Below are 13,232 nucleotides of genomic sequence, written 5' to 3' on the forward strand. Positions count from 1 at the left end.
GGTTGAGTGTGTCTTTCCAATTACATATCCTGGGACTGGGAAATTAACCATAGGATGGGTTTGAGGACCCACAGAGCATACTATGAGATAGACATGAGTTAATATTCCATTGATCATTTGATCTCTATAAACCCCTACACTTACTGGTGGTCTACAATGACGTTTATGTCTCCTGGAAATCACGTCAGTTCAGAGCCAGTGTCCGATAGTCCAGAAAGGTGTGATTATTTAATTTACCCCAGTGAGTTATCCTGATAAAAAGCTGTAGGTCCCTTTGGAGAGGGATGGGAGAAATATTAGCAGTATAAATTTTTGTCAAGCCCCCTTCATTCAGGTATTAGTCGGTAAACTGGCTCAAATCTGGGAATTGATTGAGGGGCTGTGACTCTCTGTTTTTACATTCAGGTTAAACTTTTGTTCACTTGACCTAGAATGTTTCTGCTTATACGAATCAAGTAGAACTTAGTTGTCATTGTTGTTGTTTTAAATATCGATTCCACTTCTAGGAACACCACAATCAAATAGTCAATGCCATAGATTTATGTAAGTCAGACTATTCTAATTGCTGCTTTGTTTCTGTCACCCATTACCGTAACCATGCAAACCTTGCCTTTGGTGATTAAGTGCTCTACTTGGCCCCTGCCTCCCTGTAACTCAGTTACTCTCGTTGCATTTTGATTTCTCAATTCAGTGACAAGTTCCCATGGTAAGGTCTAACCTCTAGAGAAGAACTATCATAGAGTTCTTCAAGGATGCGAGGATTCTCCTTACCAGTTTATTTCTCATAGTAATGATGAAAGGCAAGCCTTTTTTTTTAAACCTTCCCAGTGTAGGTCTCAAATGACAAAAGTAATCTAACATTCCAATCTTTCCACACCTTTGAATCCTTCTCCATTAAACAAAGACAGATCTGGCATTTCTTTCTTTTTTTTTTTTTTTAATTTTTATTTATTTATTTATTGGACAGACAGAGAAAACAAGTAGGCAGAGAGGCAGGCAGAGAGAGAGAGAGGAGGAAGCAGGCTCCCCACTGAGCAGAGAGCCTGATGCGGGGCTTGATCCCAGGACCCTGAGATCATGACCTGAGCTGAGGAAGGCAGAGGCTTAACCCACTGAGCCACCCAGGTGCCCCCAGATCTGGCATTTCTAATTTGTTTGCTATAGGCCACCTTTTAGTCCATGTTTCAGCCAACCAAACAAACAAACCATGAGAGTCCTTCCTAACTCCCCCATCTGCAACATTAAATGCAGAATCTCTGCTTGGTGAGATTTTATCAATAAATTTAGTCTGATCCAAATTTATGTTCCTTCCACCATCCCACACCCTCAATATTGTTTTACACACATACTCCACAGATTTCTGTCTGTATAAATTAGGAGACTTAAGTAGTTCTTTTGGAATATAGTATACTTTCTCATGAGTTATACTTCATACCTCACCTTTAAGACCCTGCTGCAATATAGTTATAGCCCCTTTTTGTGCCTAGTGCAACCATGGTTCATGATCCCAAGAAGCCTCTGAAGCATGTAGCAGTTCCAAAGCATTGGATACTGGATAAACTGACTGATGTCTTTGCTCCTCATCCAGCTACTGGTCCCCATAAGCTGAGAGATTATATCCCTCTCATCATTTTCCTAAAGAACATGCCTCACAAGAGATAAAATGAAGAAGATTTTTATGCAATATTTTATTAAGTTTGATGGCAAGGTCCAAACTGATATAACATGCCCTGCTGGTTTTATGCATGTCATCAGCATTGACAAGACTTGGGAGAATTTCTGTCTGATCTATGACACCAAGGGTTGTTTTGCTGGTCATTGGATTACACTTGAAGAGGCCAAGTATAAGTTGTGCAGTGTGAGAAAGATCTTTGTGGGGACAAAAGGAATCTCTCACCTGGTGACTCATGATGCTCACACCATCTGCTATCCTGGTCCCCTCATCAAAGTGAATGACACCATTTAAATTGATTTGGAGACTGGAAAGATTACTGCTTTCATCAAGTTTGATACTGGTAATCTGTATATGGTGACTGGAGGTGTTAACGTGGGAAGAACTGGTGTGATCACCAACAGAGAGACACCCTGGTTCTTTTGATATAGTTCACGTGAGAGACGCCAGTGGCAACAGCTTTGCCTTCCAACTCTCCAAAATTTTTATTATTGGCAAAGGCAACAAACCATGGATTTCTCTTCCCTGTGGAAAGGGTATCTGCCTTGCCATTGCTGGAGAGAGACAAGAGACTGGAGGCCAAACAGAGCAGTGGGTAAAATGATCCCTAGGTGATGTAATTGGAAGTCTTTATACTTATTTAAAGGTCATACAGTGCAATAAAAAAAAAATGAGTTTAGTTGTAGGTCAAAAAACAAAGAGGGTTTGTGGGAGTGGGTCATGAGGAGAATCAGCATTGTTTTGCTTGGCGGCTACATCAAAGGAGGCCATTACAGTTTCCTCAGACAATGCAGGGTTAATCCCCTCAGAACATGGTGAAGGTGGAGTGGGTGAAGAAGCTGCTGCCATGACTAGTAGTGGGGAAGCCACTACTACTGGGATGGTGAGGCCATTTCTCCTGATTGTGATAAGTCTATTTCCACTGAGAGTAAGGCACTTATTTCTACTTAAGGGGTAAAGAGGCTTCTTTCACTGCCAAAGAAGATTCATCAGAATTTAGGGGCTCAATGTCCCGAGCTTCATCAGTCTTCCCACACATCTTTATTCAAATTTACAAGATCCCATTCTTTCCCCATTAGTGTCCCCACCTTAACATTCAACACCCTATGAAAGTGGGTGTTCAAATTGTAGTGTAATTGAGCCAGATGCAGGATGAGATTATGTGTTTGATTTTCAGCAATCTCAGTCCTGTAACTATTGGAGATAGGGCTCTCTTTTCAGGGCACCCAAAGAAGCTTTAAGGTTTTTATGCTTGAGCTGAGAATTTGAATCCCTGAGTTCAACCTTTCCTTTCACTATTTTGTCCAACTAATTGAGAGCAACCAGAAATCTCAATATATTTCTCAGTTTTCCAGAAATGTTCTGAAGTATCATATGCACAGTTTTTCAGCCCCACGCTTCTTATAAATGGTTGATTAGCAGTCCAGTAGTATCTTGGAATATCAGTTCCATCTTTACTTCTGGAAACAGAGTCATTAGTATCTCTAAATTTAATCAGGGTAGAGATGCAATTCTGAAAAGCCTAGAATCAACCCAGAAAAACCATCCTTAAAATTCTGTTCTAGTCTAGGTTCTCCAGAGAAACAGAACCCAATAGGATGCAAGATACACACACACACACAGAGAGAGAGAGAGAGAGAGATAAAGAGATCATAAGGAATTGGTTTATGTTGTTATAGAGGCTAAGAAGTCCCACAGTCTGCTTTAGGTAAGCTTAGAGACTCAGGAGAACTCATAGTATAATTTTGGCCTGAATCTAATTGCTAATGGTGTTAAGTTCTAGTCCAAGTCCTTTTTCTTTTTCTAATCAGGCCTCCAATGGATTGAATAAAGCCCATCCACTTTAGGCAGAGCAATCTGCTGTCCCCAGTCCACCACTTCAAATATAAAGTTCATCCAGAAATGCCCTCACGGACATACCCAGAATAATGTTTGGCCAAATATCGAGGCAACCTGTGGCCCAGTCAAGCTGACACATAAAATTAACCATTATGTTCCTTCTTTATTCTTCATTTATATCAGTATGGTTGTATAGATTCTTCTGCTTCTTTCAATGGATTTCATATATATATATATATATATATATATTTCTATATATATTATTTCTATTATAGTATATATTAATTTGGTGCTCAAATTGTCTCAGATTTGGTTTGTAACAGCCACTTTAAACTGATATCTGAGTCACTTGACATGCTTGCATTTTTCTTTTAGGGACTTTTTTCTGGCATAACAAGCTATCCCAGGCTCACTTTATACTTTCTTTACCCAGTCTTGAAATTTAATTCTTTCTCTAAGAAGGTCTGGTTTCTTTTCACAAAAGATGGTGCTTAGAAATGAAGATCTTAGTGTTTAATGTGCTTATTGTTACTGGGGTGGTATTGTTGCCACATCCATTCGGCAGAAAGAGTTAGGAAAGTATTTGTTAATGTATTTACATGCAAATATATCTGCTTTTTGAATCTACCTATGTATGTGTGTATGTATGTTTATGTGTCTGTTTTAAAAAATAAGTTTCTATACTCTGAATTTCCATCCAGCACCTAACACATTGACCGAAAAATTTCCAAACACTCTTCCTTTCTATATTTGTAAATCCCTTCTCTAGCCTCAAAATATTTACTAACATGCCTAGTTTTACCTGTATTTAACTGGTCTTCCAACCATACCAGCCACATCCTCAAGGTCTCAGCCTCACTGCTGCTTTTTCCGCCTCTCTGCCATGTCTTTGGCCCTTGGGCATGCTTCTGTCTCCACATCTCATGGCCAAACTGTCACCTCCAAGGGGAGAACAGAACAGAGCTTCAACACCTCCTTAGTATTATATTTTTAAATATAGTAAAACTTTGAATATATAGATTAAATCTTCACAGATTCAGATATTCATAAGAATTCTCCAAGGTCTTTGTAAGAATTAGTAATTCTGTTGAGGCATGGATTCACATTAAACATGCAGGGTTATGGTTAAGAGAAAGTCTCTTATTGTGGTAGTTTTAAACATATCCATAAATTCTTTGCTACTCTTCCCATTAAGAAGTAGAATCTAATTCATCCCATGAATAAGGGCTAGCCTTAATGACTTGCTTTTAACAAATAAAATATGGCAGGAATGATATCACTTTATATCCAAGGCCAGATGCTACAAGGTGATCTATTTCTTTTCCTCTTGGGATGCTTTCTTTTGGACCCCAGCCCCGTGCTGTGAGGAATTCCAGGCTATATGGAATGTCCATGTCTAGGTGTTTTGACCTGTATCACAGCTGAAGTCTCAGGCAAAGTCCAGCATTAACTACTAGACATGTAAGATGACTCCTGTCCTCAGCCATTGTCTGACTATAACCACATAAGTTATCCTGAGCAAAATGGCCTAGCAGAGCCCAGTCAACTGCAAGCTCATGAGAGAGAATCACAATGAAACATTTGGATTTCCTTTCAGCTGCTGAGTTTAAGATGGTTTATTATACAACAGTGGATAACCAGAACATTTCTCTAATGACTGTGTCTATCCACTTATCTAGAATCTGATCTCAACACAGATTTGCCATTTATATTTAAGTATAGTAGCTTACTTAATTCTTCTAACAATTCTATCACGTAGACATTAAAATCCCCAGTTTTTAGAGTTGATGAGTAATATGTTATCATGGAAACTTGAGAAATTAAGTCTTAGACAATGTTAAAGGTCTGCTTACAATTCATTTTTGTTTTTGTCTTTTTTTCAGGATCTTAAACCTTGAGTACGTCAAAGACTTGTTCAGTCGTTCCCTTTGACTTTTATGCAACATTTGAAAAGAAATTTTCCTTTTTTCTAGCTTCCACAACATTAGAGTGGCCTGTTTTTTCATTCGCTTCTTCCACAATTTCTTTTCTGCCTTCTTGGGTCTTCTTTCTGCCCCCAATTTCCCAAGGTGACATTTCCCAAGGTGTAATCTGAAGTACTCTACTCTCTTTACAGTCTTTCTCAGATGTCTTCTTCTCTCACTATAATCATCATTTCTAAACATAAATTTCCCTGTCTGTATGATAGCCCTGAATTTTTCCTGCATTTGTATTTTCCAGTTCATCATTTCCTCTTTAAAACCTCAATGTCATCCCAAAATACAGTTAGAAGAGAACCATACTTTCAACCTTCTCATCAAAAACAACTCTGTCTTTTGACATACTTATTCCAGTCTTTGGGATCATTACTTTCTTAATATATCCAAAATTTAAACTTCCTAGTTCTTTGATTAATCCCTTTTCTTTTTCTTTTTTTATAGTGAGTCATGAAGTCCTGGTTCTTTTCATCCTTTCTGTTGTATTTAACATTACCTCTACCTGAGCAGTTGCCTGCTAACTGGTTGCTAGGCCTCTAACCTCCTTCCCCAATATGTCCTACTTATTAGTACCAGCCCATCTCACTAAAATATTTCCATATTAAATCCTGATTGAAAACTTCCAAATGTACCTGATTATATAGGACACAAGGATTCTCCTAAACTGGACCACAACTGTTTTACTAATTTGTCTCATCCTCACTTCTCAAATGTAATTCCAGTATCAGTTGGATGGGTCTATTCACTGTCCCTTAAACACTTCTTGTCATGTTACCTCTTCAGCTTTGTTTCCTTTGCTTCCCTGGGGTTCTCGGATTTTTTGTATTTGTTCAACTCTAATCCTCAATGCATTCCTATCAGCTCAAGTGGTGATAAAGGGCTTTGAATAAAAATAAACAGTATTAAAGGGAGATACCTATGTACAGGAGGTGGGAAGTACTATTTTATATACAATGGCCAGGGGATTCCTCTGTCATAGAGGAGATCTGAACGAAAGGAAGAGAGATCCACAGACATATCCGAGAGACATTATTCTAAGCTGAGGAAACAGTAAATGAAAAGGCGGTGCAGCAGAATGTACTTGATGTGGTCAAGAAACAAGGAAGACCACAGGGCTAGAGTAGAACAAACAAGGGGTAGGATTTGGAAATGAGGTCAGGGAAGTTGGGGTGCAACTCTTCCAGAATGGTGATGGTCATTCTAAGGACTGTGGCTTGACTCCATGTAAGAAAATCATTGGACTGCAGGCTTTGGACATTATGTCATCTAGTTTATGTGTTAAATCAGAACATTGGTTATCATGGTATCCCCTCTCTAGAAATGCCAGGAATCAGGCAATTCTTTATAAAAACAGGAAAACCTTCCTTTAAAAAAAAAAAAGATTTTATTTATTTATTTGACCTAGAGAGACACAGTGAGAGAGGGAACACAAGCAGGGGAAGTAGGAGAGGGAGAAGCAGGCTTCTCGATCCAAGGACCTTGGGATTATGACTTGAGACAAAGGCAGACATTTAATGACTGAGCCATCCAGGTGCCCCTTATACGTCTCTCCTTTTAGAGAAACCCATTTAACCTATGGATTATTTTACTAAAATTTAAATCATAGTATATTCAATATTTGGAGATTTCAAAATTTTATGGGTTTGTTCTTTAATTTTGTTCTGCTTTTCTTTTCTTTGATTTTACTGTTCTGCAACACAATTTTAGTCTCCAAAGTAATACACATACATGGTTTAAAAGGCAAATATTGGTACAAGTTTATAAAAGAAATGGTGTTCCTTTCCTTTCCCTTTCCTACTGCTGACTCCTGCTCTTCAGTAGTAATGAATTGTAATTCTTTTACCTATGTTTAGTACACCTAAGTAATATTTTATACTGCCATTCTGGATTTTTTTTTTCAGTTTTAGATATTACCTGTTTATTTCTTCCAGAGAATATAATGATACAACCCTATCATGTACTGCTCTTGTGAGCTATATATTTGTTCTCAATTCCCTTCTACCTTTTCCCTATATAGTTTTTTCAATTTTGGGATGGGTCAGTATTCAGTGTTTATATTACTATGGCCATGAATATATTACTGAACCATGTTGTATACTGTGATTATTTTCTTTGCTTATATAACTTTTCTTTCTCTCCCTTCCTTCCTTCCTATCTTTTTTCTCTTCTCCCTTTGTCTCTTTCTCTATTTCTTTCATCCTTCCTTCCTTCCTTTCATTTCTTTCTGTAATTATTCCTATTTGGTTCTTTTGTAGTGGCTTGTGTACCTATAATTCTTTTCAAACTCTCCAAATGCACTTTAAAATCAGTCCTACATTTTTTTTTTCCTAAGGTCAAATGCATCAGGCAAACATTCTTTTTTAATTATTATTATTTGTTTTCTTGAAAAGCCATCCCTTCTAGAACCCTCTGTTGTTTTGCTCTAATCTGGACAGGGTGTTCTCTAGACTTGTTGCCTCTTGTTACCCTTGGATTTCCTCCTCTTTCTAACACTTCACTATACTACCAACCCGGAAATAATGCCCTTTAACTCTCTCTTATACTATAGACCCTATTTCTTGGGTCTTTTCTTTTGTCTTTTCTTTTCTTTCCTTTTCTCTCTTCTTCCTTCCTTCCTTCCTTTTTATTTTTTTTTTGATTACACTGTAGCTTCCATTAGCTTCCTATGAAAGATATCATCAAAGGTAGTTTGTTTTTTTTTCTTTTAGATTTACATATCTGAAAATATATTTCTTCCATTGACAATTTGATTTTGAACTCTGGGTTACAAATTTCTTTTTTTTTTTTTCTTTCTTTTTTCTTTTTTTTTCTTTTGCCCTTAGTTAGAAAGGCACTGCTCTGTTACCTAGCTTTTTATGCTATTGAAAAGTTTGATTTCTGATCTCTTACTACATTCTAATATTTAGTTAGCATGAAGAGACAGACTTTATTCATATGCTCAGCTAATCCTCATCTAGGAGATTCCCTGTTCTCATAGATATCTTGTGTCTCTAATTTCTGACCATTTCTGGATTTTGCAGCATAAATTATCCTGCTCTTATTTGGCATTGTTTTCTGTTGGCACTTAAGTTTTAATTTATCTGTTCGTTAAATTAGGGAGCACTCAATTATGTATTTTGCATCTTCTAAAACTATTTTTAAATCTCTTGTTTCCTTTGTTCTTTTCACTCTTTTTTCTTGTAGGGTTTATACTTCTTAGAAACTTCTTTGTATTGATTTCTGGACTTTCCAAGGATTAAATATGTGTTCAATAGGCCGTGTTTAACAGGAAGACACAGATTTCAGAATTTTAATAAACAAACCTATCTTTCTACCTTTGTTTAAAGAGCTTCAATTTCCATATATAGTCTACTATAAAGCAAATTTCCTAATACTGCAAAGTAACATCTGCTAATAAAAAATTGCTAGATAGGAATTGAATTCATGAATGTCAAATCAACACATTAGTCAGGGTCTAATGTGACAGTATTAGGCATCAAGAGGGTATTAAAGAAGTATATGACATGGTCTCTTATTCTAGGGTGCTTACCATCTTGTTGAGATGATAAGGTACACATTCTATCATATGAAAGAGTTGAAGACTTCATTAGAAATATAAAAGAAATACTGGAAATGGACTTGAACAAAAAAGTGGATGATTTAATTAAATAGAATAGATAAGGTAGGTATTTCTGAAAAGAATGGGAATGTATGAGTAAATGTATGAATATAACATAAAAATGTTCTAAAAACTGGGTGGCTCAGTGGGTTAAGCTTCTGGCTTCGGCACAGGTCATTCAGGGTCCTGGGATCGAGCCCTGCATCGGGCTCTCTGCTCAGCAGGGAGCCTGCTTCCCTCTCTCCCTCTGCCCCTGTCCACCTCTCTGCCTACTTGTGATCTCTCTCTCTGTATAATAAATAAATAAAATCTTTAAAAAAATTCTAAAAATAAAATATATTTGAACACTGGCAGTTTCCTACCTACTTTGTCCATTTTATGTAATCTTTTTGGTGGGGGGTGGGGGTTGAAGGTAGTAGCAATAATCAATTTCAAAGAGATGTTAGTGACTTTAATTATTTACAGTCATTGTAGGCCTCAAAATGGGTTTTTCTTCAGACATTCTTTGAGTCTTTCTGTTTTAGCTACATGATTCAAAGTGAAGATCAGCCCCTGTGTCTGGCAAAGCTAGACTTAATTGGATTAGCAAATGCAAGTCTAGAATTTTAAATACCAAATTTGTGCACATTCTTGGCATTCTACTACACCCATTGGAGGCATTTTGGAATGTGTAAAAATCTCCAAAGGGTCCAGACTATCCAATCTATCCACTGGGGCAAAAATTTCAACTGAGGAGGCTACATTTTCATTTTAAAATTTTTCCAATTGCTCAGTACATCACTGCAGTTTAGCAACTTGTTTGTGAGCCTAAGTGTATCAGAGAATATACCTCCATTCTTTTTGTTTCTATCTCCCTAGATAGTTGTTAGGCCTTCATTTGCCCATATGCCATTTCCCACATTTGATAAGTGAATGTTGAATATAATTTTTGTATTCAAACATATGAGTTCTCATCCAAATGTCGTCCTCAGTGAGGCAAGAGAATGTTAATATCCCCTTTTTCCCTTCCTATCCTCATCTTTACAGTCCTGGGAGTTTAACTTGCTTTATGAAGTTTAAGTCTGCTGATAGCCTTCAGTCTTCTTCAATGTTTAATTCAAATCTATTGCTCTGCCATAAAGCCATTCCCAATTCTAATATATATTTAACCCTATATCACCTGAATTGTGTTTTATTTATCACAGACCAGACATTTTAACATGTACTATTTCTTTAATAATATGATATATACTTGATGTGACCAATCACCCTAGATTGATCAAGAAATACATTTCAAGGATAGCTTTGAAATTTATGGGTGACTCATTTAAGTGTCTGACTCTTGATTTTGGCTTAGGTCATATCTCAGGGTCCCGAGATCAAGCCCCATGTACTCAAAGAGGAGTCTCCTTGAGATTCTCTCTCTCCCTCTGCCCTGCCCCCCCATTCCCATGCACTCTCTCCCTGTAAAATAAATAAATCTTTTTAAAAAAAAGAAATTTCAAAGATGTCATATTACATATAGCCTGCAATTTTGCTGATAATTCAATCCTTTATTGGACTTACACAAAAGTAGATCAATTGGTTTCACTACAATTGATTGTAACCAATTATAACTATGTTTCAACTGCAGTAATTTTAGTTAAAAATAACCATCTTTCAAGACATGTATGTTTCCCTAAAAAGAGTACATTCTATAACTAGATTTTTTGAATGTGAAAAATATTTCCACCTCAGAAGTTAATTTTCCACCCCAGAAAAATATTTCAAGTTCAGGTATCTTGATATTTATGGATAAAATACTTCCAGTTTGGAACTGTATGTTTGGTGAATGGAGTTTTACAAAGAGAAAATGAACATCAAAACTTCAGCTTAATCTTCAGAAGTCTTTGTATAAATCCTCCCCTTGTACCCTAACTTAACTTTGAAGTAGCTCTATCTAAGGGAAGACTAATTAACACATGTATCATTTTGCCTTTGCATTCTTGGTTTCAAACACTCTTTCGATTTTATGTTTCTCTGGATTTGGAGACCAGTCTCTTGCACTTTTTACCAAAAAAAGGGAAGGAAACAAGGGAGGGAAGGCAGGAGGAGTAGAAAAGAGGAAGGAAGGAAATCTCTCAAGTTGTATTTTTCATTGTCTGTAGTTTTCCTAAAGACGGTTATGGAGGAGGGGTTAGATTTTGAGCTTGGAGCCTTTTCTATCTTCCAGTTCATTCCTTCTTCATTTTCCTGGAGTCATCAATAAGTTTTTCCTCTTGTCTTACCTAAAACACATCTATTTCTATTCAGGTGCTAGAAGCATAGCTTCTTGGCAATGGGATTTTAAAATCTTGTCTTCAATAAATGTAGCCCTCTTCTTGCATGTGAATTTTCTATCAGCTTCCAAGAAAATTGAAGTTTCTTGATATCCCTAGACTTAAGGATTCCTTAGCTTCTTGAAAATCCTCAGAAGTAACCTGGACACCCAACCTCATAAACTTACATTAAAGTAAAAGACACTTGGTCCTTGGTTCCATGAGATATCTTGTGACCATGTATAACTTCAACATCTGAAGATAAACCATCATAAATATGGCCCTTTGTGGCAGACAAAAAATATGTTGGGAAACTTGGTAACTTTGAGAACATTGCTTCGTATTTAAAGTATTGTGTATTATTACCATAGTAGTTCACATTTATTAAACCTTTACTTAGGCTACGTACTGGTTTATCTCCATTCCCTACAAAGATCCTGTAAGGTCATTGTATTTGCTTTCTGCTGTAGCAAATTACCACAAACTGGGTGGCTTAAAACTCACCTATACTCTCATGGTTCTAGAGACCAAATATGGAAACCAAGAGATCTGTAGGACTGTGCTCTCTTCAAATGCTCTAAGCAGAATATCTTTCCTTGCCTCTTTCAGCTTCCTGTGGCTCAAGCATTTCTTGGGTTGTGGAATAATTCTGATCTCTGCCTTCATCTTCACATGGCCTTCTCTTCTTCCTATGTGTCTCTCCTCTTTGTATCTCTTATGAGGACACTTGTCATTGGACTCAGAAAATCCTGAATCATGCCTCAAGATCTTTAACTTAATTATGTCTGCAAAGACCCCTTTTCCTAAATAAGGTCACATTCACAGGTTCTGGGGATTAGAACATGGGCATGTGGGGAAAACCATCAACCCACTACTTTCATTGAAGCTTTTTTTAATAGGTGAAGAAATCAAAGTTCAGAAAATTCACATAACTTGGTCAAGATTAGATAAGCAAAATTTAATCTGAATTAATCTCTCACGAAAATCTGTGCTATTTTTTTTCTACACTGTCTCTTATGTGAAGCTCTGGATCACATGTATATTTGGAGTAGAGTTTAAAATTTATAAATGTGGTAAATCTCATTCTCTTTTCATACTAAGCATGCTATTATCATCTTGGTGCCCCTCCAAGTAAACACATTTTTACCAGGAGACATGCCAGTGGAACTCCCTTTGAGAATATGCCTGAAGCATACTTTTCCCAATTATCCCAAGTTAAAACACAAATAAAAATTAATTTGCCAGCAAACCAATCACTGCTATAAGTGGCTTTTATATCATTCTCTTTCATTTCAGCAGAAGAAGCAGATGGCTTAAGTCATACATTTGGGCTATCAGGAGGACACAATTTTCTACAGATGAATGTAAACAGAAGTTCTAAAAACATAATTTTTATGGCATTGCCAGGAATGGCCAGGAATCCCTGTACTGTTGGATGAGAAATTACTCTAAACTTTGCTGTGAAAGAGAGGAGAAGACAAGGAGGTCAATGCTCAGAGACGAAGACACTTTGCCCTTCTTTGCTCCTGTCTAATTGGTCCTTCAGGATAATCATAAATTTTTATCACTGTTTCTCAAGCATGTGATCTGTGAAAAGGAGTCTTACTTGAACTAGGAGGATCTGTTTAGGGGAAAGATAGGATTTGCTAATCTGCCTGTTCCACAAATTCTGCTAAACATAGCCTAAGGAACAATGAATGCATCTCTTAGATCACAGGCAGTTGTTTGGGCTAAGAAAGCTTTGGGAAAGGCAAATCCCAGCAGCTTTCCTACTTCCTAGGGCAGAGTGGTCACGCCTCCGGATTCCAAAGGCCCGTGCCCTTCTCTGAAACCTTCCTTTGCCCCTAGCAGCCTCCACGTTACATTTTAGC

The 13,232-nt window shown here is 37.1% G+C and overlaps 1 pseudogene; it reads left to right on the top strand.

Annotated features, from left to right (window-relative positions):
• The first annotated feature begins 1,494 nt into the window (after positions 1-1,494).
• LOC123938677 lies at positions 1,495-2,271 on the top strand (annotated as a pseudogene).
• The last annotated feature ends 10,961 nt before the right edge of the window (positions 2,272-13,232 follow it).

The sequence above is a fragment of the Meles meles genome, chromosome 3 (genome assembly GCF_922984935.1).
Source record: "Meles meles chromosome 3, mMelMel3.1 paternal haplotype, whole genome shotgun sequence".
In the NCBI taxonomy this organism is placed as follows: Eukaryota; Metazoa; Chordata; class Mammalia; order Carnivora; family Mustelidae; genus Meles; species Meles meles.